This window comes from Benincasa hispida, chromosome 9 (genome assembly GCF_027475165.1).
Source record: "Benincasa hispida cultivar pf3 chromosome 9, pf3_genome.v1.1, whole genome shotgun sequence".
Classification (NCBI taxonomy): domain Eukaryota; kingdom Viridiplantae; phylum Streptophyta; class Magnoliopsida; order Cucurbitales; family Cucurbitaceae; genus Benincasa; species Benincasa hispida.
The window spans coordinates 99,015,588-99,037,274 of NC_143486.1; the positions used below are offsets into that span (position 1 = coordinate 99,015,588).

The window sequence follows — 21,687 nt, forward strand, 5'->3', positions numbered from 1 at the left end:
GTTTATCGTATAGACGATGTACACGATCGTTTAGAAAATGAAGCCTATCGTATAGACTTTGCTACTTGATCATGTAGCAACGATCAAAAGAGTAACTATTGTATAGTCAACTCTTAGCTCGATCGTTTAGACTTTCAACGGCTATCGCTTAGTAAAAACTTCTTTTACTTGATAGCCTTTTCCCGTGAGAATTTTCCGAGTGAATTCAACTACTAATTTTGGAAAACAATTTTCCTTTTATCTCATAGTTACCATAAAAACTTCCAATAACCTCCCACTCAAATTAGTTATTAGAGAACAAGAATTAACTATCATATAATTAATATATTATAAATATATATATGATAACCAACTTATCATATTATATTTATAACCTATAGTTTTAATATTTCATCATATGAAACATATAAACCATAGTTCTTTTTCTATTTTATAGTACTTAATATAAATCATATTTATATTAATTCCTCCAATTAATGTATCTAATATATCACACCAATTATATCACATATAATTGAATTTCCTCTTGTTAATTTGAACATTTCAAACCAACCCAAAATCTGATTCTCAACTTGAACCCATTGAGCTACCAAGGGGACCTCATGGATATGTAGCTTGAAGTTCCAACAGTACGTGAATAACTGAGTAAACTCTTTAGTCACGAGATCCACCATCCATTAACTGATGGTCACTCCACTAAAGACCGACAGTTGCACTCTTTGCATTACAGATATATTTCTGTGTCTTTAGTGGAGTGTCCGACATTTAATGGATGGTGGATCTCGTGACTAAAAAGTTTAGTAATTATTCACGTACCGTTGGAGTTTCAAGCTATAGGTCCATGAGGTCCCCTTAGTAGCTCAATGGGTTCAAGTTGATAATCAGATTTTGAGTTAGTTTGAAGTGTTCAAATTAACAGGAGGAAATTCAATTATATGTGACATAATTGGTGTGATGTATTAGATACATTAATTGGAGGAATTAATATAAATATGATTTATATTAAGTACCATAAAATAGAAAAAGAACTATTATATGTTTCATATGATGAAATATTAAAACTATAGGTTATAAATATATTATGATAAGTTGGTTATCATATATATTTATAATATATTAATTATATAATAACTATTTCTTTTTCTCTAATAGCTGATTGAGTGAGAGATTATTGGAAGTTTTATGGTAACTGTGAGATAAAAAGGAAAATTGTTTTCCAAATTTAGTAGTTGATCCATTTAGATAATTCTCACGGAAATAGGCTATCAAGTAAAAAGAGTTTTTACTAAGCGATAGCTGTTGAGAGCGTACACAACCGCTTAGAGTTAACTATACAATAGTTACTTAGTTGATCGTTGCTACACGATCGAGTAGCAAAGTCTATGCGATAGGCTTGCGTTTTCTAAACGATCGAGTACATCGTCCATACAATAGACAGTATTCATATCTCTCACTTACTCGATTGCATACCTCATCTCTTCCTCAATCTAAGATCATACATAGCCCATAACTCTCGGATTCTCACATCGAGAATACCAAGGTAACACTTGTGGTGGTATCCTCACTCTGTTCGTGAATCAAGTCGAACTCGATTGGGTTCGAGGAGCATCAAGATGTTTGTGTTGGTGGTGGTCCATTCGTTGTGTTCGAGTATTGTTCTGGATGTATTGGAGACTAATTGAGGGATACTTGAAGAATGGTTCTTCAAAGGTACGCATACTCTATCCCTTGTAATCTTTTATAGCATGCTGTAATTTCTGTTTATGCATGACCTGTTAGTTTTCGTTTAAGACTGTAATTGTTTGTGTTCATTCTGATTGGAATTTGGAACAATCTACTTCCGCTCTTCATGGAGATCTCTGTTTTAGATTTCCTTTACAATCTCCACTGCAAATCCCCAAAACGAGTCTAAAAGATAAGCATAACTCATCATAGACCGAACCATGTCCAAGAGGGTTCTATTTCTCCTTTATGATACACCATTTTGCTGAGGTGTACCTGGGGTCCAGAGTTGGGACGTGATTCTATGTTCTATTATATAGTTCTGGAATTCTAAGTCCATATACTATCAACCATGATCAAATCGTAGTGTTTTTATCTTCTTACTTAACAAGTTTTCAACTTCAGCCTTATACTCCTTGAACTTATCAAGGGCGTCAGACTTATATTGCATTAGGTATAGATACCCATATCTTGAATAATCATCTATGAAAGAGATGAAAACCTCGATCTCTAACACTCATCGGACCACAAAGATCTGAATGTATAAGCTCCAAGGTTTCCTTGGCTCTAAAACCTTTTCCAGTAAAAGGTTGTTTGGTCATCTTACCTTTAAGACATGATTCACATACCGGCAATAAGTGTTCTTCTAAACCATTTAGAAGTCCACATTTCACCAATTTCTCAATCCTATTGAGGTTGATGTGACCTAACCTTAGATGTCAAAATTTTTTTGAATATGAACATTAAAATTAAAATTCTCATTGATAAAATAGTCTTGATTTTAGTAAGTTTCTAGGCTCATGATCAAATCTTGAGTTTTAAATGAAAAATAAATCAATAAAAAGAAAAATGTGATGAAGCCTAACAAGTATTTAGGAAGAAAATCAACAAACAACTGAAAGAAAAAGATTCATATATAACTGAAAGAAAATCATTTGCAAAAGCATAATTAATATATAACTAAATTATTTTAAGGATTTAAGTTTTATATCAAAAAACACTTCAAATATACAAGATGGGATTTGAGATAAAAAAGTACAGATTAGTTTCTACCCGACCTACAACACATGAAAAAAAAAAATTTAAATCTACTAACCATAGAAATAAACAAGAAGGACAAAAAAGAAAAGAAAATTGAGATAAAGAAGAGTACCACCTTACATACAATAGAAGGAAGAAATGTGAAGCTTCACTTGTTCTCTAATAAGTTGAACGCTATGACAATTGTTGATATTTTTAGGAACGGATTGTTTTATTTATTTATTATGGACGGATGGGACTGTACATGAATTCATGTGTTAGACATAGCTTATGCGTTTGCACCCATGCATCAGAGGTCATGCGTTAGGATGAAGATGCGTTAGACTAATATGCAATGACCACACGTTCCTATCACAAGTTTTCTTACGCTCGCGCCAAGTATAACGCAAATGCAAGTTTCTTGGGTAATCCGAGGTTGAACACAAGGACTTGTTACTCAATAATTCTTGTGAGGCAATGCGTTTGGGCGATGAAAAGGAAAATAAAAAGAAGTTTAATAGATGTACAGACTATTCCTACTCCTAACTAAACAGATTGAGCAATAGAAGACTTGCAATGAGAATAAGTAGAGACACAACCATTAACGCATAGTAATGTTTATTATCTTAAATCGCCTGAGTAATCCTAGCTCATTGCACTAACGCGTCACACACCTCTCGGTGGTCAGCCACATGACTATATCTCTATAGTGCATGATTGCGTCAAGCATAAGATTGAGCCTATCTCTAGGAACAATGTGAACTTTGCTTTAGTGCGTTCCATTTCTTACCTTCTCAGGCAGTTAGACGCAGTTATTTAACTTATAGACAAGCAATGCAACATCCCATAGACAGGCATTGCTACAGCCTTTCACCAAGCAAAGAGGATTAACTCACTAAACTCGCACAACGCATACCTCTCGGTGGGTTGCTTTATGCGTCCTATCTCTAGGCTACACGATTAAGCATGCAATTGTCTTTGATGAATAAACGCTAAAGATAAACTATGATGAAGATGAAGATGATGAAGAAGACGACAATGAAGGAGTTAAGATTTGTATTGATCACAAAATATCTTAATATCTTAAGCTAAAATGTAATACAACACAGAGATTAGAAAGGAAAGAAAGGACTCTGCATCAAGGCTGCCGGTGTTGCCATGGTTGAATGGTGGAGATGTCTCTCTCGAGCTCTATCTCCGGCGAATGCTCCGATCATCACTCGGTCTAGGCTGTGAAGATAAAGAATTCTCACTATTCTTTCAAGCTCTCATCTGTGATCACAAATTTCTGCCTTGAGGCAGAAATTCGAATGTCTTAAAATGAAGGTCCCAAGGGTTATTTATAGAGTTTAGACGCCGTAGCTATAATGATGACAGTATGACTCACTGCTACTTTTGTTGTGGTATGGGCATTGTCACATCGCCTTATCTTGTTGATACTCCCAAGGTATGCGTTCGAGCTTAATTTAGCTGAAGTTATCAACACGTTCTACCCATCTTGCGATCTTCTATTATGGTTATCACTCCGTGGCTGCAATATCCATTTGGTCACCGCAATTTCCATGGTTAGACGCATGTGATTATCGCACTTCCACGCGTTGGACGCATGTGATTACCATCTGTGATTGCTTAGTTCATGCGTTTGTCTTTGCGATCGCCTGGCTTTAACGCATGCGTTTCTCTGCGATAGCTTATTTCAAACACATGCATTTGATTCCTGCGATAGCTACAAAAATAGACACTTTGGCATGGAGTAACGCATAATATAGGGGTCAGTGAGGATTTAGGTGCTAATTGACGCAAAACTCATTTTTTCGCAAATTCTAAGTATTATCACCACGTTTTCTACTTATTAACCCTCATGATTCTAAATAAAAGGCTTGTAATAACTGGCATTTCTGCCAGATATTAACAATCAATAAACAGATGCTTTAGTAATAATATAAAGAAAAAGGTGAAAGTGACTTAACATGTGATGGGATAAGCAATACAAAAGAGAGGGAGAGGGAAGGGACTTATCAACAATGGTGTGGTGAAGATAGGGTTGTCCTCATAGTTGTAAGGAAAAGAGGTCTCATTTATAGAGAAGAGAAATAAAGTACACCTCGGAAATAAGTAGGTCTCATTCATGAGTAAATCAAGTTTAAGTCTCATTCATGGGTAGGTCATGGGTAGAAAAAGAGGTGTACCTTGGAAATAGGTCTCATTCATGGGTAGGTCAAGTTTAATAGGTACACCTTGGAAACCCCACTTAGTGAAATAAAGTGAATAGTGTACCATTGATGTGAACCAAATACATTGGGAACCAAAGAAACCACTACTGTCAATCACATCAACAGGGTACTTGCAAACCACTACTTGCAATCAAACTAGAGTAAAGCAAACAAGAACAACTTTGGAACCAAACAAGAGTTATGACATAGTTGCAATGAGATTGGAAAAAAAAAACCAAGGAAGCCAACAAACAATTAATTATCCTAGTATTATGCTTAAATAGTAAGAACTAGTCTTAGAGCAACAAAATTCTTTCTTAAGTCGTTCTGAATTTTAGATAATATGATGTATCATGGTATATCAGTTACATTGATCATTAGAGTCAATGCAAAAAGAGTCATTGAAATAGTAGCAAAAAAATCAAAGACCAAGAACAGAAGTAATGCAAAAAGAGTGATTGAAATAGTAGCAAAATAATCAAAGACCAAGAACAGTAGCAATGCAAAAATATTCATTGAAATAGTAGCAAAATAATCAAAGACCAAGAACATAAGCAATGAAAAAAGAGTCAACGAAATATTAGCAAAATAATCAAAGACCAAGAATAGAAGCAATGCAAAAAGAGTCATTTAAATAGTAGTAAAATAATCAAAGACCAAGAACAGTAGTAATGCAAAAGGATTCATTAAAATAGTAGCAAAATAATCAAAGACTGATAATAAAAGACCAGTAATCAAAGACAAATAACAATAATAATGCAAAACGAGTCATTGAAATATTTGCAAAATAATCAAAGACCGATAATCATAGACCAATAATCGTAGAATAGAACAGAACACTGAAATCAAGCATAGAGACTGATAATCAGACAAAAATAGCCATTGAACAGAACATATACATTGATCATCAAAGACCAATAACAGATATTGAAATCAAGCATAAAGCAAAATAATCGAAGCTGAAAAGATGTTTACAAAATAAGCTTACATTTATTAAAAAAAAAAAAAAGAATGAGATATAAAGTGGCTCATCATCGATTGGTGAAGAGAAAGAAGAATTACCATTGGATCTGTAACCCTACCAAGATCCGAACACCATCCTCCATCCCCTACCATGCTCCAAACAAGGATCTCCATCCCCAACCAAGCAAGATTTGAACTCCAACATGGTTGTACGATTTCGAACTCAAATAAACAGAAGGGACAACACAAAAGATTAAAGAATTGAAATAAGAGGCAAAGGGAAACCCTTATTTAGAGCAAAGAGAGCAAAGAGAACTGAAAGAAGCGGCAAGATAAAGGAGGAACGGGAGTGGTATTTGGAACGATAAGATGAAAGAGGAAGCCGAAAGAAAAGGTTACGAATCTAGAGAAAAACACAGATTTAGACTATTAAACATACCGTAGTCTAGATCTGTGAAGGATTTCTTCAAATCCGACTAAAGAAAACCACAATGGAAGTCAATCGACAGGAATAGAGAAGAGGAAACTCCAAAACCCACCAGGAACAACGCTGATCGGGAACAATGGCCAAACCCTAAGGAGAAGAGATTGAGGGAAATGGAGAAATATAATCAAACGATAATCGGAGTAAGCAAAACTGAGAAGAGAAAAATAATTGATCCACATAATCTCTGCTTAAGTGAGATTTGGGTTCCAACTAAAGTATTTGGAGCCCCAAACGTTGGGTGAGCTATAATAGCCCACCCGCCCAACTCTAAATAGGGGGCGCAAACACCCTCTTAGTGATTTCTCGAGTAAAAGTCTACAATGTACAAATTAAAGTACTTTTTTTAAGAAAAACATCCATTGAAATTACCTACAACCCAACACAAGGTTGTACAAATGACCTATTCTTCGATACCTTTAAGTTTCGTAACCGTCCCTCCCAAATGTATGATTTACAACCTTCTACTTACATCATATGTCTATTTCATAACTAACATTGACATCATGCTCGCGATTTACCCTCTAGCCCGAGCAATTTTTTATATCCCTAGCCTGATTTAGGCAACAAGATGCGATGACTATAAATTGCATCTGGCATTTCATCACAGTAGCAACGAACCATCCAACCTGATTCTTTATCCAAATCCCTGACCCGATTTCATAATGCATACGTGATGAATAAATAAAATTGTCCAAACTGGGTCTAATGCATATCGTGATAGGGATGTACCTTCTAACCAGATGTTGGGTCACCCTGACCTAATTTGGAGGCCAGACGCGACGCAAACCGATTTCAATATTTTTTCTCTTGCTGCCTCGGGTTAGTGATGTTGAATTTTATGCCCTAAAACTCGTAGATAGTAAATGTAAATAATTGACTGTCATCAATAAAGTGTTATCGATATTATTTCAATAAGTGTTATTGATTGTGTTGTATTCGTTTTGACTTAATAACCCTAAATTTAATAAACTAACATCATAGGTTGTCTTATGAGTCTTGAACTATATGTTGAGGTATACAGGGATCACTGTTCAAGATATAGCCTGAAGGGTCTATAGTATAGGGATGAGACTGGGTACCTTATTCTGGTGACACTACTAATAGAGTAAGCATGCATAACACGGAAACAAACATAACCATTAAGCACTCTAATTTCATTAATTTGAGTAACAAGCATGCAAGTTCACAATTTTGTCATTAGGATTTCAAGTTGAAAACCTTTGTTGATTTCCAAAAATTCCTTGCTTTCTCTACATAATTCTTCTACAAGCTTTGTAGTAGACCTCTACAAAAGTCTTCTCTACTAATCTTAGGCCTTGGATTGAGTGATGGAACTCCAATTGAGAGGGAATTTGGATTCGATTGGATGGTTAGGCAGAAAACCAAGTTCTCTGCAGAAAAATTTCAGAATTTCCTTTGCATGCCGAAAATTCAAATGAATTTTGAGGTATATAATTATCCAAACCATAATTTGAATTTGAACATTTCAAATTCACTAAATATTCTAATATAAGGTTTAATCCTTTTGCGAGCTAGTAGAGGGACCTAATGGACCTACAGGTCATGAGCTCCAATGATTTGAGATTAATTGGCTAAAACCGAACTAATCAATCTTCGTTAACTACCAAGACATAACAATATAACTCAGTAGTTCCACTCTCCTCATTATAGATATATTTTTGTCCACTTGATTTAACCATAATCAGTAAGTCGATTCTTCACAAGTCGTTCATATTTACAACTAGGTTAAAATTATCATTTTACCCCTGCAATACATCTTCTTAAGTCTCCATCGATCCTCTATTGAACAATTGGTTTATGGTTCAATCAATAAACCAAATCCCTCTCTGTTACAATAGGGTGGAGCCCCTTTTTTCAAGACCAGGAGTCAGTACTTAAGGGAACAACCTATATGCTAACTTTGAGATGAGTAAGAGTGAATTCCTTCTTGTAGGACTATGTCCCTAACTATCTATCTGGTCTTACCACTAAAATGGGAGGCTTATTGAGTGATGATATTGAACCACTCTCACCTAGGCAGATTAAAGGATAATCCCGAATAAACAGGAGTTCATTGTTAGCTTAGGATTAAGACCGAGTTACCTTAGGTCATCAATTTGATATAGTCAGTTGTAATAGTAAATGGTTGTTATAAAAAAAAGTGACTATTTCGTGGTCTGGTCTTATACAAACGTATTTTGCGTAGGATGCATCCACTTGCATGTCTTCATATGAACGATTTTGAGATCATGTCGTTTGTATCAATATACAAAGTGGGTCGCATCCGTAGTATCTCTAGGATAAGATACCCAACCTCATCCATATACTTATAGACCTTTTTGGCTATATACTAAAACTTGATCTTCTTTTATGTCTCACATAAAGTTTAAGTGTTCATGTTATAGCAATGGGTTCGTTTATTGGATTTTATAAAGGAATGCAATTCAATAACATCTTTGTTGATAAATACTTCAACAACAAATTTATTGTGAATAAAATATGTTTAAATGTTTTCAAACTGCGAGTTTTAGGACATACCCACCAAACTCCCACTTGGACTAAAACTCCAGTGAGTGTTAAATATATACAAATATACAATGTTGAGTATGAGAGAGAAAAAAACTACAATAAATTAGGGCATCTAAATACCCTTGACATTCTCCCACTTTCCCTATATTGATGAAGCTCGTAGTCCTAGTCCTATTAGGTGATCCTCGAATACTTTAGCCATGAGAGCCTTCGTAAATGGATCAACAAGATTATCTTTAGAGGCTATTTTCTTCATTATCATGTCTCCTCGATGTACTTTTTGCGTTAATGGCTTCTAGGTTTCTTTGAGTTGGCAACTGCTCCACTGTTATCACAATATAGGGTGATTGGCAAATGCATATTTGGAACCACTTCCAAATCAATCAAGAATTTCCTGAGCCATACTGCTTCCTTAGCTGCTTCACATACAACTACGTATTCAGCTTCCATGGTGGAGTCAGCGATACAACTCTGTTTGATGCTCCTCCAAACTATAGCTCCTCCGCTTAGAATGAATATTAATCCTGAAGTAAATTTGCTAGAATCTACATCGTTTTGAAAATCAGAATAAGTGTATCCCTTAAAGATCAAATCCTTAGCCATACAAGAGCATATAGTCCCTCATTCTCTAAAGATACTTGAGGATGTTCTTAACAAATATCCAATGACTATGTCTGTTCAATGAACTCTTCTAATTGAGACATGTAAATACTTTCTTCAAGATAATCATTTAGAAAAGTTATCTTGTCATTCATTGGTCATATTTCATAATCATAAAAAACAGCAATGGATAAAAGTATTCTAATAGATTTAATCATGGCAACAAGAGAGAAGGTTTCTGCATAGTCTATGTTGGGATTGGTGTCCTAATTCTCCCAGAGTCTCGAGTTTTGTAAAGATACACATTGTTTAATGAATAAAATAAGTGTTTTTTAATTCTGGCATTTACTCATATCCAATAAACAAAGCTCTTTGATTATCTTATGTGAACTTAAGCATGTATATGTGATATATAAGTGGATCATGCCTTAAGTGATAACCTAAATAGGTCTGTAGTATAAGGATTAAGATGGGATACCTGATCCTGGTGACACTACGGATACGGCTTGCTTTGTAGAGGTTTACAAGTGTTGTAAACTACTACAGATGGTAGTTCCTGACCATTCATATAGAAACGTGCGAGCGGGGTTGTCCTATACAAAGAGTTTGTATAAGACCTAGACCACGAGATGACTAAACTCTGTATATAACGCCATTGATACTAGAGACTTGCATCTCACCTAAAGAACCATAGGTGACACGACCTCAATTCTGAGTGGTTTGAGAACTCCTGCCTTTGAGGGCGGTCCTTTGATTAGTATGGGTGAGAGTGGCCAGATTGCCAACTTAACATGTCTACCTTTTGGGGACTTGTCTGATCTGGGAGCTGGGAACTCAATCTACAAGATGGAAATCACTCATTCCCCGAAGCAGGGATAAGTAGAGAGATTGCTCCCTTAAAGGGAGATTCTGGGGTTTGAACATAGTGGCCACTGCTTCTCTTTGGAAGAGAAGACTCGGTCATAGTAGGACTATGACTTATGTTCATTAGAGGGATTAGTGACACTTAAGGAGACAGATGTAACTACAGGGGCATAATGGTTATTGATCCAACTGTACTTATGAGCGATCTGTGAAGGGTTGTCGCACTATTGATTGGTTAAGATGGACACATAATATATTTGTGGTAAAGAGAGTTCAATTATCGGTCTTTAATGGAGTGCCTGCAGTTAACGGATGGTGGATCCCGTGACTAAAGAGTTTAGTCAGTTATTCATGTACCGTTGGAGCTTTGAGCTATAGGTTCGTAAGGTCCCCTTGGGAGCTCAATGGATTCAATTGAGGATCAGTTCTTGGTGTTGATTTGAAATGTTCAAATTGAAAAGAGATATTTTGATTATATATGATCTAATCGGTATGATGTATGAGATACATCTAGTGGAGGATTAATGTAAATGAGATTTACATTAAGTACCATGGAATAGAAAAAGAATTATGGTTTATATGTTTCATGAGATGAACTATTAAAACTATAGGTTATAAATATAGTATGGTAAGTTGGTTATCATTTATATTTGTAATAATATTAATTATTGGATAGTTAATTCTTTTTCTTTAATAACCAATTGAATGGGTGGTTATTTTCGATTCATGATAACCGTGAGATAAAAGAAAAATAGTTTTCCTATTTTTAGTAAGTTTTTACAAAAGATTGTTTTGAGATTTTCTCTCGCAAAAGAACTCACGGTAGTTGTCAAGTAAATACAGATTTACTAAATGATAGCTTGGGTGAGCTAAACGATCGTGCAGTATTTACTAAGTGACAGCTTGCCTAGAGTAAACAATCCGTCAGGCTGTTGAACAACCCTCCCACTACATCGAGGCATTCTCAACTCGTGAGAAGGATGTGATGGATCAATTTTATTAACAATTTTTGTTGAAGGACCAACTTGATCAATAACTTTTGTTGATTTAACTGTAGACTCTCTGGACATCTCATTTAATATTAGTTTACTGCGAGGTTGATGATTTCTTATGTGGTTTTCCTCTAAAAATATAACATTTATCGATACAAGTACTTTGTCTTCTTAAGGATCATAAAATAAACCACCTTTTGTTTATTTAGGCTATCCTATAAATAGGCATATTATTTAACATCGTTCTAATTTCTTAGGGTTTTACACCAATACATGTGACGGGCATCCCCAGATTCTGAAGTGAAGTAAACTACCTTTACATCTTTTCCACAGCTTATATGATGTTTCTGAGACACTTTTTGAGGGAACCATATTCAAAATATATATAGCAGGCATACCCCCCAAAAAACTGAGTTAACTGGGTATAACTCATCATTGAACGAACCATGTCAACAAGATTCGATTTCTTTTTTCTGCTACACTGTTTTGTTATATTCGCGGTCGGGGTGGGGGAATCCTCGGTTTGAACAGGGATGAGGTCAAACCGGGGAATTTTTTTTGGGCCCCGTCCGGGGACAAGGATGGTATCCCCGCCCCGACCTCGACCCCGACCCCGACCCCGAATATAGTTATATTTTTAATATTTTATAAATATATATTTATAATATATAAAATAACTTATTTATATGTATGTTTATAATGTATACTATAGACTTATAGTGTTGTAAGCCCAATATTGAATATAACATCAGAATCTAATAATAGTAAGAAGAGAAAAGAATGGTGAAGCGTCCATAGAGAAGAAGAAAATAGAATAGAAAGGCGTTTTGTGAAGAGAGAAAATTTATAGAACAGAATGGACTAAATATAAGAAAGAGAGTTTACCTTTGATTTTGAAACTGGGAATAATGAAGAATGGGGTATGTCTCAAAATCTCTCTCTCTGGTTTCAGTGTCCCAAGAGAAAACAAAGAGAGAGAGTGAGAGTCAAGCCCAAACTTAAAAAATTAAAAGAAAAAAATGGAGAATCCCCGCAGGTATCTAACAGGGGATTCCCCGCGGGGAATTAGTAGAGGAATCCCCGCCCTGCCTCGGCCTCGTTGCCAACCCTAGTTGTGGTGTACCAGGTGTAGTAAGTTGGGATTGAATTCTATATTTTACTAAAAAAATTTAGAATTTTAAATCCATATATTCGCCACCTCGATCTGATCGAAGGGTTTTAATCTGTTTACCTAATAAGTTCTCAACTTCAATCTTATACTCTTTGAACTTTTCAAGAGTTTCAGACTTATAAGCATTAAGCAAACATAGTCATATCTAGAATAATCATCAATAAAACTGATGAAATACTCAGATCCTTCTCGAGCTTTAATATTCATTAGACCACAAAGATCTGAATGTACAGTTCTAGAGGTTCTTTGGCTCTAAGACCTTTTCCTGAAAAAGATCTTTTTGTCATTTTTTTCTTAAGACATGATTCACATGGAGGTAAAGAATTGTCTTCTAACTGACTTAGTCCATTCTTTACTAATCTCTCAATCCTGTTGAGATTTATGTGTCTAAGTCTTAAGTGCCAAAGATAGGCATTAGAAGAAATTTTTCGTTTCTTATTTTGAGTTTCAATTGTTTTAAACGTCTCTATATTTAAAATAGTTTTTTCCTCAGTTGGTTTTATCACATACAAGTTATTTTCAAGTTTAGCAGAACATATTTGAATACCTCTTGAACTAATAAACACTTTATTTATATCAAAAATAGCTTCATACATATGTTCTAATATACAGAAGATAGAGATTATGTTCTTTTTCATTTTAAGAACATAATACACATTTTCTTACAAAATGTAAGATTCTCCAAAAAATAACTTGATATCTCCCACTGTTTTAGCCAAAATGACTTCACATGTTCCCACCTTGAAAGTCATCTCGTTTTCTATCAGCTGCTTCCAGGAACTAGTTTCCTATATGAAAGTGAAAATATGATTAGCGGCGTCTGAATCCAGTATCCAGGTCAAATGAGAAATTTCCACTAAACATGTTTCTATTACAAGTAAATCAGATTTATCTTTCTTTTCTGCAAGGTATTTTGGACAATTTCGTTTCCAATGCCCATCCTCGTTACAGTGGAAACATTTTTCTTTTGAAACTTTTGTCTTGCTCTTTTTAGCACGAGCCTTCTTTTTCCCTTTTTCCTTTTTCTTCATTTGGATATTTTATCTTTTGAAGGACCAGACTTCTTTTCTAAAGTTTTTGTACCTAATATAGATCCATTTAGAAATTTCTTTTAGGTAACAACATTTGCTTCCTCTTCTTTATTTTTCATTAAAGATCGATAAGTCTGGAGTTCATTTAAGAGAGTTGTCAAATTGTAATCAATCTTATTCATCATAACGTTTGTGCAAAAAGTTAGAAAACTCTTCGGAAGAGATTCCATTATCATATTGATTTGAATCCTCTCATCTATGACAACACCATTCGCTTTTACTACATTAAAGTAAACCATCATATCCAGGACGTGTCCTCTAAAAAAGGTCCCTTCCTTCATACGAGAATTGTAAACGTATTCTATAGCATCATGTCATATTGATGAGGATGGTTGTCCAAACATCCTTTGTAATGACTCCATGATCTCTCTAGTAATGACCATGGTTTCATGCTTTTTAGTGATGACATCATATATGCGTGCTAAAATGTAGGCTCTGGCTTTTTCATTAGCCTTGATCTACCTGTCATAGGCATCCCGAACATTCTAGTTTGCATTTGAACTGGGAAACGGAGGACATTCCTCTGTTAAAACGAACCTCAGGTCATCGACAACTAATATCGTATTTATGTTTGATTTTCAATTCGAGAAACCCTCGCCATTGAATTTATCGAAAGCTAAAAGTTGAATAATCGAGTTCGACATGCTAAAATATAACAAAATCTATCAGAAAAAATTGCATCTAAATTCAATTTTAGGAAAAGCAATAAAGTATCCAAATTTCTTTATTTATTTGGAACGATACTTTAGTGAGTAAGAATAGATGCTACCAAGGGGCAGTCAAATACTCCTTCACTGAAGCAAGACATTATTGACTAAATACTAACTCCAGAATAACTCTTTATTCTATTAGTTATATAGTTACCGTTTGTCAAGAACTTACTAACACTTAGTAACTCTTGTAATTTGACCTTCGATTTTCAGATTCCATAGAACGGTATGGACATGCCCGATTTGGAAGACAATATTCAAAACGAAACTATGAAACCCTATTCATTTCTAAAGTTTGAGTTATTTTGAAACCTATATTAAAATCCTCCGAGGGGATAACCGCAAAAAATAACTAGCTAATGCCACCTAAAAACGACAACAGGCACAACATAAGAATCTCATGGTTCAAACTAATGGAAGAGATCGTAGAATATGCTGACACATTTCCTGCACCCACTTACTATGAACTACTTCCCCTATTCACCTTGTTATTGACTCATGTTAACACTTTTTGAATGGAGTAGTTGCAATAAAAGCGACATGAAGCTGAGCATGGATCTCACTGTGTTAACTTTTAGGGATGCGAGAGCAAATGATATATCATATATATTATTAATCTCCCACTGAAGTGTTCTAATTGTTTTGGTACATTCTTTTAATTAGGTATATTCTGGCTAAAAAACAATCTTAAGTCTAGGCCATTTATCCAAGTATAACGATTATATTTGAATTTTAACCTACGATGTCTAAGTGATAAAACCATTTTATTACCTCACACCGTTCACGCTTGCTTATAAAATCGGGTTAACAACGTTTAATAATTGGGCTATAATCCCCAAGTTGCATGTGTTCCGTAAACCGTCAACTTAAGTACCTTCGACCTTAAACAGGATTATAGATCAATTTGAGTTTGTTACCAAAGTTTTACAAGATAACGATCTATTTTAACTATTAAACCAAGTTGTTGTTATTAATCATAAGTGAGCATACTACTTTTCTTTATTATAGATTTTAAATGTCTAATCCATTTTATAACTCTTTATAAAACTATAGACATGCTATAACATACATCAAGCATTCCATACTTTAATATAATAATTATATTAAACTTATGAAACCCGATATCATGAATACTATATATCATAACTATTTATAACATACTTTTAATACATGAAACATGCTTTTCTATGGTGGGATTTTAAAATATGCATGGCATACAATATGTACGTACAAGATTTAATTTAATTATAACATACATCACATGCATAAATAATTAAACATACACTAATATGGACCCTTTTTGGCATCCTAAGCAAGCAAATAAGCTAATTATTACAATAATAACCCAAAACAGCTTCAAAACACTTTTGGACCACTCGAACCAGACATCCAAAACTCTAAAAAGTGCTGAACGGACCAAGACTGTTTGAATCGGACCTTCAACCAGTCAAACTCGTTGAACCAGACCACTCCTTCAAACCGGCTCCTCCCGCATGTGCATTCTAGGCTGGGATGAGCAACATTGTAATTCTGCCTAGTAGTAGCATTATCTTTGAAAAAACTACAACTAACCTGTCTTGCTTCTTGCTTCTTTCTTCAATTACAACCTAATTACAACTCTATTGATCTAACAAAATTGTAGACTTTTCATCACACATTAAGGCCCATAAACAAAGAGCCAATTACAACAATTACAACATAATTAAAGAATAATCTAATACCAAAACTGAAAAAACACCATATCGGCAGACATTTCATGCAACTTATGAAATTCACCCACCATGCTCGAGTTAACGTTAATTGAGTGCTTAAATCATGCTCTAATACCAAATGATAGAGTAAACATGCATAACATAGAAGAAAACAGAATCATTAAGCACTCTAATACCATTAATTTGAGTAACAAGCATGCAAGTTCACAGTTTTGTCATTAGGGTTTTAAGTTGAATACCTTTGATGATTTCCATAAATTCCATGCTTTCTCCACAGAATTCTCTTTCAAACTTATTACCAAAAAATAATTCTTTACTAATCTCAAGCCTTGGATTGAGTGGTGAAGCTCCAATCGAGAGGGAATTTGGATTGGATTGGAGGTTTAGACAGAAAACTAAGTTCTCTGCAAAAAAAATTCAGAATTTCCTTTGCATGCTTCAAGTTCAAATGAATTCTGAGGTATTTAATCAAATTAAACATGCAAAATCAATTAATTAACTATTTGACACTTCAAATATCACTAAAAAAGTGAGCTAGGTCTTCATTTTGGGAAAAATTCACAATGGATTGAAAACAATTTTTCAATTTTTTCAATTTTAATTTCATTCAATTTAATTTACAAACAAAATTAAATAAAATAAAATCTAAGTTTAACTTCTGAATTCAAATTTTAAATTTTGAAATTGATTTAATTAACTAAACAAATTTAATTAATTAAATAATAATAGTTTAATATCAAATATTAAATTGATAAAAACACCTAATTCAAACATGAATCCCTATTCATGTAATTAAAATTTTAAATCATTATTTAAATATATTGAACTCTCTAAATATGTTTAATTTCAATAAATTTAAATGTTAATTATATGGAATATAATTATCCAAACCCTAATTTGAATTTGAACATTTCAAATTCCCCCAATATTCTAATCTAAAGTTTAATCCTTTTACGAGTTAATAAAGGGACCTAATGGATTAATCAATATTCATTAACTACTGAGAGATACCACTATAGCTCAGTAGTTGTACTCTCCTCGTTATAGATATATTTTTGTCCACTTGATTTAACCATAATCAGTAAATCAATCCTTTACAGGTCTCTTATTTATAGCTAGGTCAAAATTACCATTTTATCTTTGTTCCTTAAATCTCCACTGATCCTCTATTGAACAATTGGTTTATGGTCCAACCAATAAATCAAATCTCCCTCTTTCATGAGCGAGTGGGCCCCCTTTGTTTAAGACCAGGAGTTAGTATTTGAGAGAGCAACCTATCTGCTAACCTTAAGATGGGTAGGAGTGAATTCTTTCTTGTAGGACTATGTCCACAGTTATATATCTGGTCTTACCCCTAAAATGAAAAAGTTTATTGAGCGGTGATGTTGAACCACTCTCACTTATGCAAATTAAAGAATAATCTCGAATAAACAAGAGTTCATAGTTAGCTTAGGATTAAGATCGAGTTACCTTAGGTCATCAATTTGAAATAGTAAGCTTTAACAGTAAACGGTTGTTATAAAGAAAAGTGACTATTTCATGGCCTAGTCTTATACAAACGTCTTTTGCATAGGATGCGTCCACTCGTATATCTTCATATGAGCGATTTTGGGATCACATTGTTTGTATCAATATACAAAGTGAGCCGCATCCATAGTGTCCCCAGGATAAGGTACCCAACCTCATCCATATACTTATAGACCTTTTTGGCTATATACTAAAACTTGATCCTCTTTTATATCTCTACATAAATTTTAAATATTAATGTTATAGTCATGGGTTCGTTTATTGGATTTTATAAAAGAATAAAATTCAATAGCATCTTTATTGATAAATACTTCAACAACAACTTTATTGTGAATAGAATATGTTTAATGTTTATAAACTGCGAGTTTTAGGACATACCCAACAACTATGGATATGACCCACATTGTTTTTGAATCAAACGCAATGATTCAACCCATACATGTAGGCGAAATGCGAGTAAGGGTATCCTATGCAATGAGTTTACATAAGACCGAACCATGAAATAGTAACCACTAGATGTAACACCGTTGACTAATTAAGTTTCTGTTTTAATAGGATGACTTAGGCAACTTAGTCTTAATCCTGAGTCTATTATGATTTTTTGTTCACGAAGGATTTTTCTTTGATTTGTATGGACGAGAGTGGTCAATTCGCCGACTTAATAAACCTATCATTTTGGGGACAAGACCATGTGAGGAATTGGGAACATAATAATACAAGATAGATTTTACTCCTTCCCGATTTTAGGAAAAGTAGATGAGTGTTCCCTTAAGTGATGTCTCCGGAACTTGAACAATGGGCCTTACCCTATCATTGGCTCGAAAGGGGTTTCTGTTTAATGGTTGGACCATAAATAGGTTGTTCATTAGATGAGCATTAGTACTTAAGAATACATAGATGACCTAAGAGTAAAACGACAATTTGACCCAACTGGTATTACAAACACTCGTGAAGGACTAGTTGGCTATTATTGATCTATATCCATGGATACAGAAATACATTTGTAGTGAAAATAGAGAACCTATGGGTCTTTAATGGAGTGTACCCACAGTTAATGAATATTGGTTAATTTGGTTAATGAGTTTGGTCAATTAATCTCATATCGTTGTAGCTTCTGATCTGTAGGTCCATGAGGTCCCCTTCTTAGCTCATAAAGGGAATTAAGGTAACTATGTCTTGAATAGAGTTTGAAATGTTCAAATTCACTTAGGAAAATAATATAATGTATAATGATACGTTATAATATAAAGTTTATTTTTTAATTAAATTTTATAAATTTAATTTTGGATATGATCCAAAATAAACTTATGGGAGAATTAAATATTTGAAGGAGTTCAAATATTAATTTAATATGAATTGGATTCCTATTAAAATTATAGGTTAAAATTAATATGTATTAAATGCACATTAAAACTATAGCTTATGAGAGAAAGACATTTGAATATGATTCAAATATAGGCTAAGTTAAATATTTGATATTTAGTTTGGTAATTATTTGATTGAAAAATTAAATAATTATTTAATTTAATTAATTGAATTAAAATTATAGGTCATGTGAGAGATGTTTCATTTAAATATGATTTAAATGAAAGTATTAATTAAATAAGATTTAATTAATTATTAATTATTAAATTAATTAATTTATGTAGTTAAAATTAATTTATTAATTTTAATTAAAAGTTAACTCCCACGTAGGGAGTTCACAGACTCCCACGTTTCACTCTCTCTCCTTTGTTAAAACACCCGTAAGACGTATGCAGGAAAAGATTAATGCACCCAGAAGTGTTCTGTACACAAAATTCTCTCCCTCTCTAAATTTATTCCTGCTTTTCCAATTAATTATTGGTCTCTACAAACCAATCCTCAAGGTTTCTCAGATGATATAGGAAGGTTACACTTTTGGTAGTGTTCGTGGAATTCCAACGTATTGGAGAATTAGATTTTCGATTCTACAAACGTAAGTTTCTTTCCCTTTTCTCTGTATTTTTTAAAGCATATTTAACATAGGGTTAATTTTACAGTAATCTGTTTGTTTTTTATCTTTGTAATGTTTATGGCTTTTTCCAATGTATAGGTATTTCATGTTTTCTCAATTAATTTCGAGTTTGGTCTTGTATTCTTCAGCTACATTAGAGTTTTCATCCCTATAAGAGATATCATGACCATCTCAATGAATTGTACACCGCCATAGCCCCTATCACCATTTTAGTGTGTTCACAAAAAAAAATGAATAGTCTAATAAATAAGAAAATAAAATAAGCACATAAAAACATAATGGGAAGCACATTTGTATATTGGTTACCTTTATCATCGTTGGTCACTATTTATATTGCTTGACAAGGGCTCAGTGCACGTTCTGCTATTGTGTCCCGAATTTCCACACCCCATGCATCTTTAGGCCCCTTATTCTCTAGTAGATGGAATTCGATTGACACGCGACCGACCAGCAATGGAGGTTGTTTTTGGTGGTCGTATAATGCAATACGCGTATCCTGATGGTCTCCTCCACTCCGAAGACTGTCCAGTGGGGAAGATGGGTTCTGCAAACACAAAGATAAGGGAGTTCACACTATAAGATTGGCTGAAAAACGTGTGCGGGTTAATGTTCCCAGACCTTATAGCAACTATTGTATGTGAGCATGGAATCTCCATGTAGTCGAACTTTTTACATGTGCATTGATGACTGTTTATGTTGACAATACCATCCAAGTGATCGTCCTTTACGATGAATGTATGATAGTCAATTGGACTTATCCGGTACCATCTACCTATCTCAAAATCTTCTGCCATTTGCTTTTCAATGTTGTCTAAATATAAAGGCGTACAAAATGACCATTAGTTTTGTTGGTCGAAAGACCATTCCTTGAGTTTTTAATGACCATTAGTTTTGTTGGTCGAAAGACCATTCCTTGAGTTTTTCTCTAATAAATTCAAACAAAGGTACTATTGGTAGCAGTTTTGCCTCTACTGTAAGTGAATTGAAGCACTCTGCACCGTTGCTTATCATGTTGTCCTACCGTCTTGTAATTTGGTGGACTCGAATCTACTGTTCTAGGCCGACACTCTCCAAGTATTATGTCACGACACCATTTTTGAAACCACGCAGTTCTTCCAAATATCTATTGAATTCATACTCCCTATACACTCTCGCTACATCATTGAAAACCTTCAGTATCACACTATCCTTGAAGTTTGTCGCTATGTTTTTTTTCAAGTGGTAAGTGCACAATGCGTGGAACGTATTTGGAAATACTCGGGCTACTGCGTTCGTTATTCGTTTGTGGTGGTAAAAAACGATGACCATGTTTAGGTCCTCCCCTATGCAACTTTTAAGGTGTTGCATAAAATATGACCATCAAGAATCAGACTTCTTGTCGACTATCCCATACACAAGTGGGTATAGTTGGTTATTACTGTCGAAACAAATAGGCACCAACATGACATATTTGTATTTGCCTTTCAATGTTGATCCATTTGAAGGAATTGAATTCCCCAACGAAAGCACTTGAATGCTTGTGCCAATGAAATTCGTTTTGGAAACTTGAAAAATAGAGAAAATACATAGAAAATGTGCAAGATAGATATTAATTCTACAACATGCTATTAAGAAATGAGAAGAATATCTCTTGAAGACCGCCTTCAACAAAATCCTTCTCCTTGCGTCGATCTCATGAACAGACACAAACTCAAGACTTCTTCCAATTCCCACAAACAGCCAGAACACGAAGTGAGACACAAACTCAATGATGGTAGGATCCTTATTTGGAAGGGAGAAAAATTTTATAGAGAACTTAAAGGAAAAAGATAAAGTTTTCTTAATGGGAGAGTGTGAAAAAAATTGGATGGAGGATGAGTTACAACTCCCCTTCAACAATATGTTTCGGGAGTAATTCTTATTATTTAATATGTGTGTGTCTGTGTGTATTAGATCAAATTTAATATATAATTTAACAAATATTAATTAATTAATAATTAGTTATTTAATAATTATCATATATTTAATTTAATTTTAATCATATTAAAATAATATCCTCTCACATAACCTATAGTTTTAATATGAATCTCATTCTTATTAATTTTAACCTA

General features: G+C 34.0%; 1 long non-coding RNA gene across 1 annotated transcript; it reads right to left on the reverse strand.

Moving 5' to 3' along the window:
- Positions 1-15,953: 15,953 nt before the first annotated feature.
- Positions 15,954-20,782, reverse strand: LOC120086732 (uncharacterized). Its single transcript, XR_005484302.2, has 2 exons — positions 19,904-20,782; positions 15,954-16,478 (listed from the first exon to the last, which is right to left on the reverse strand). It is a non-coding gene; the product is annotated as an uncharacterized LOC120086732 (long non-coding RNA).
- Positions 20,783-21,687: the final 905 nt, after the last annotated feature.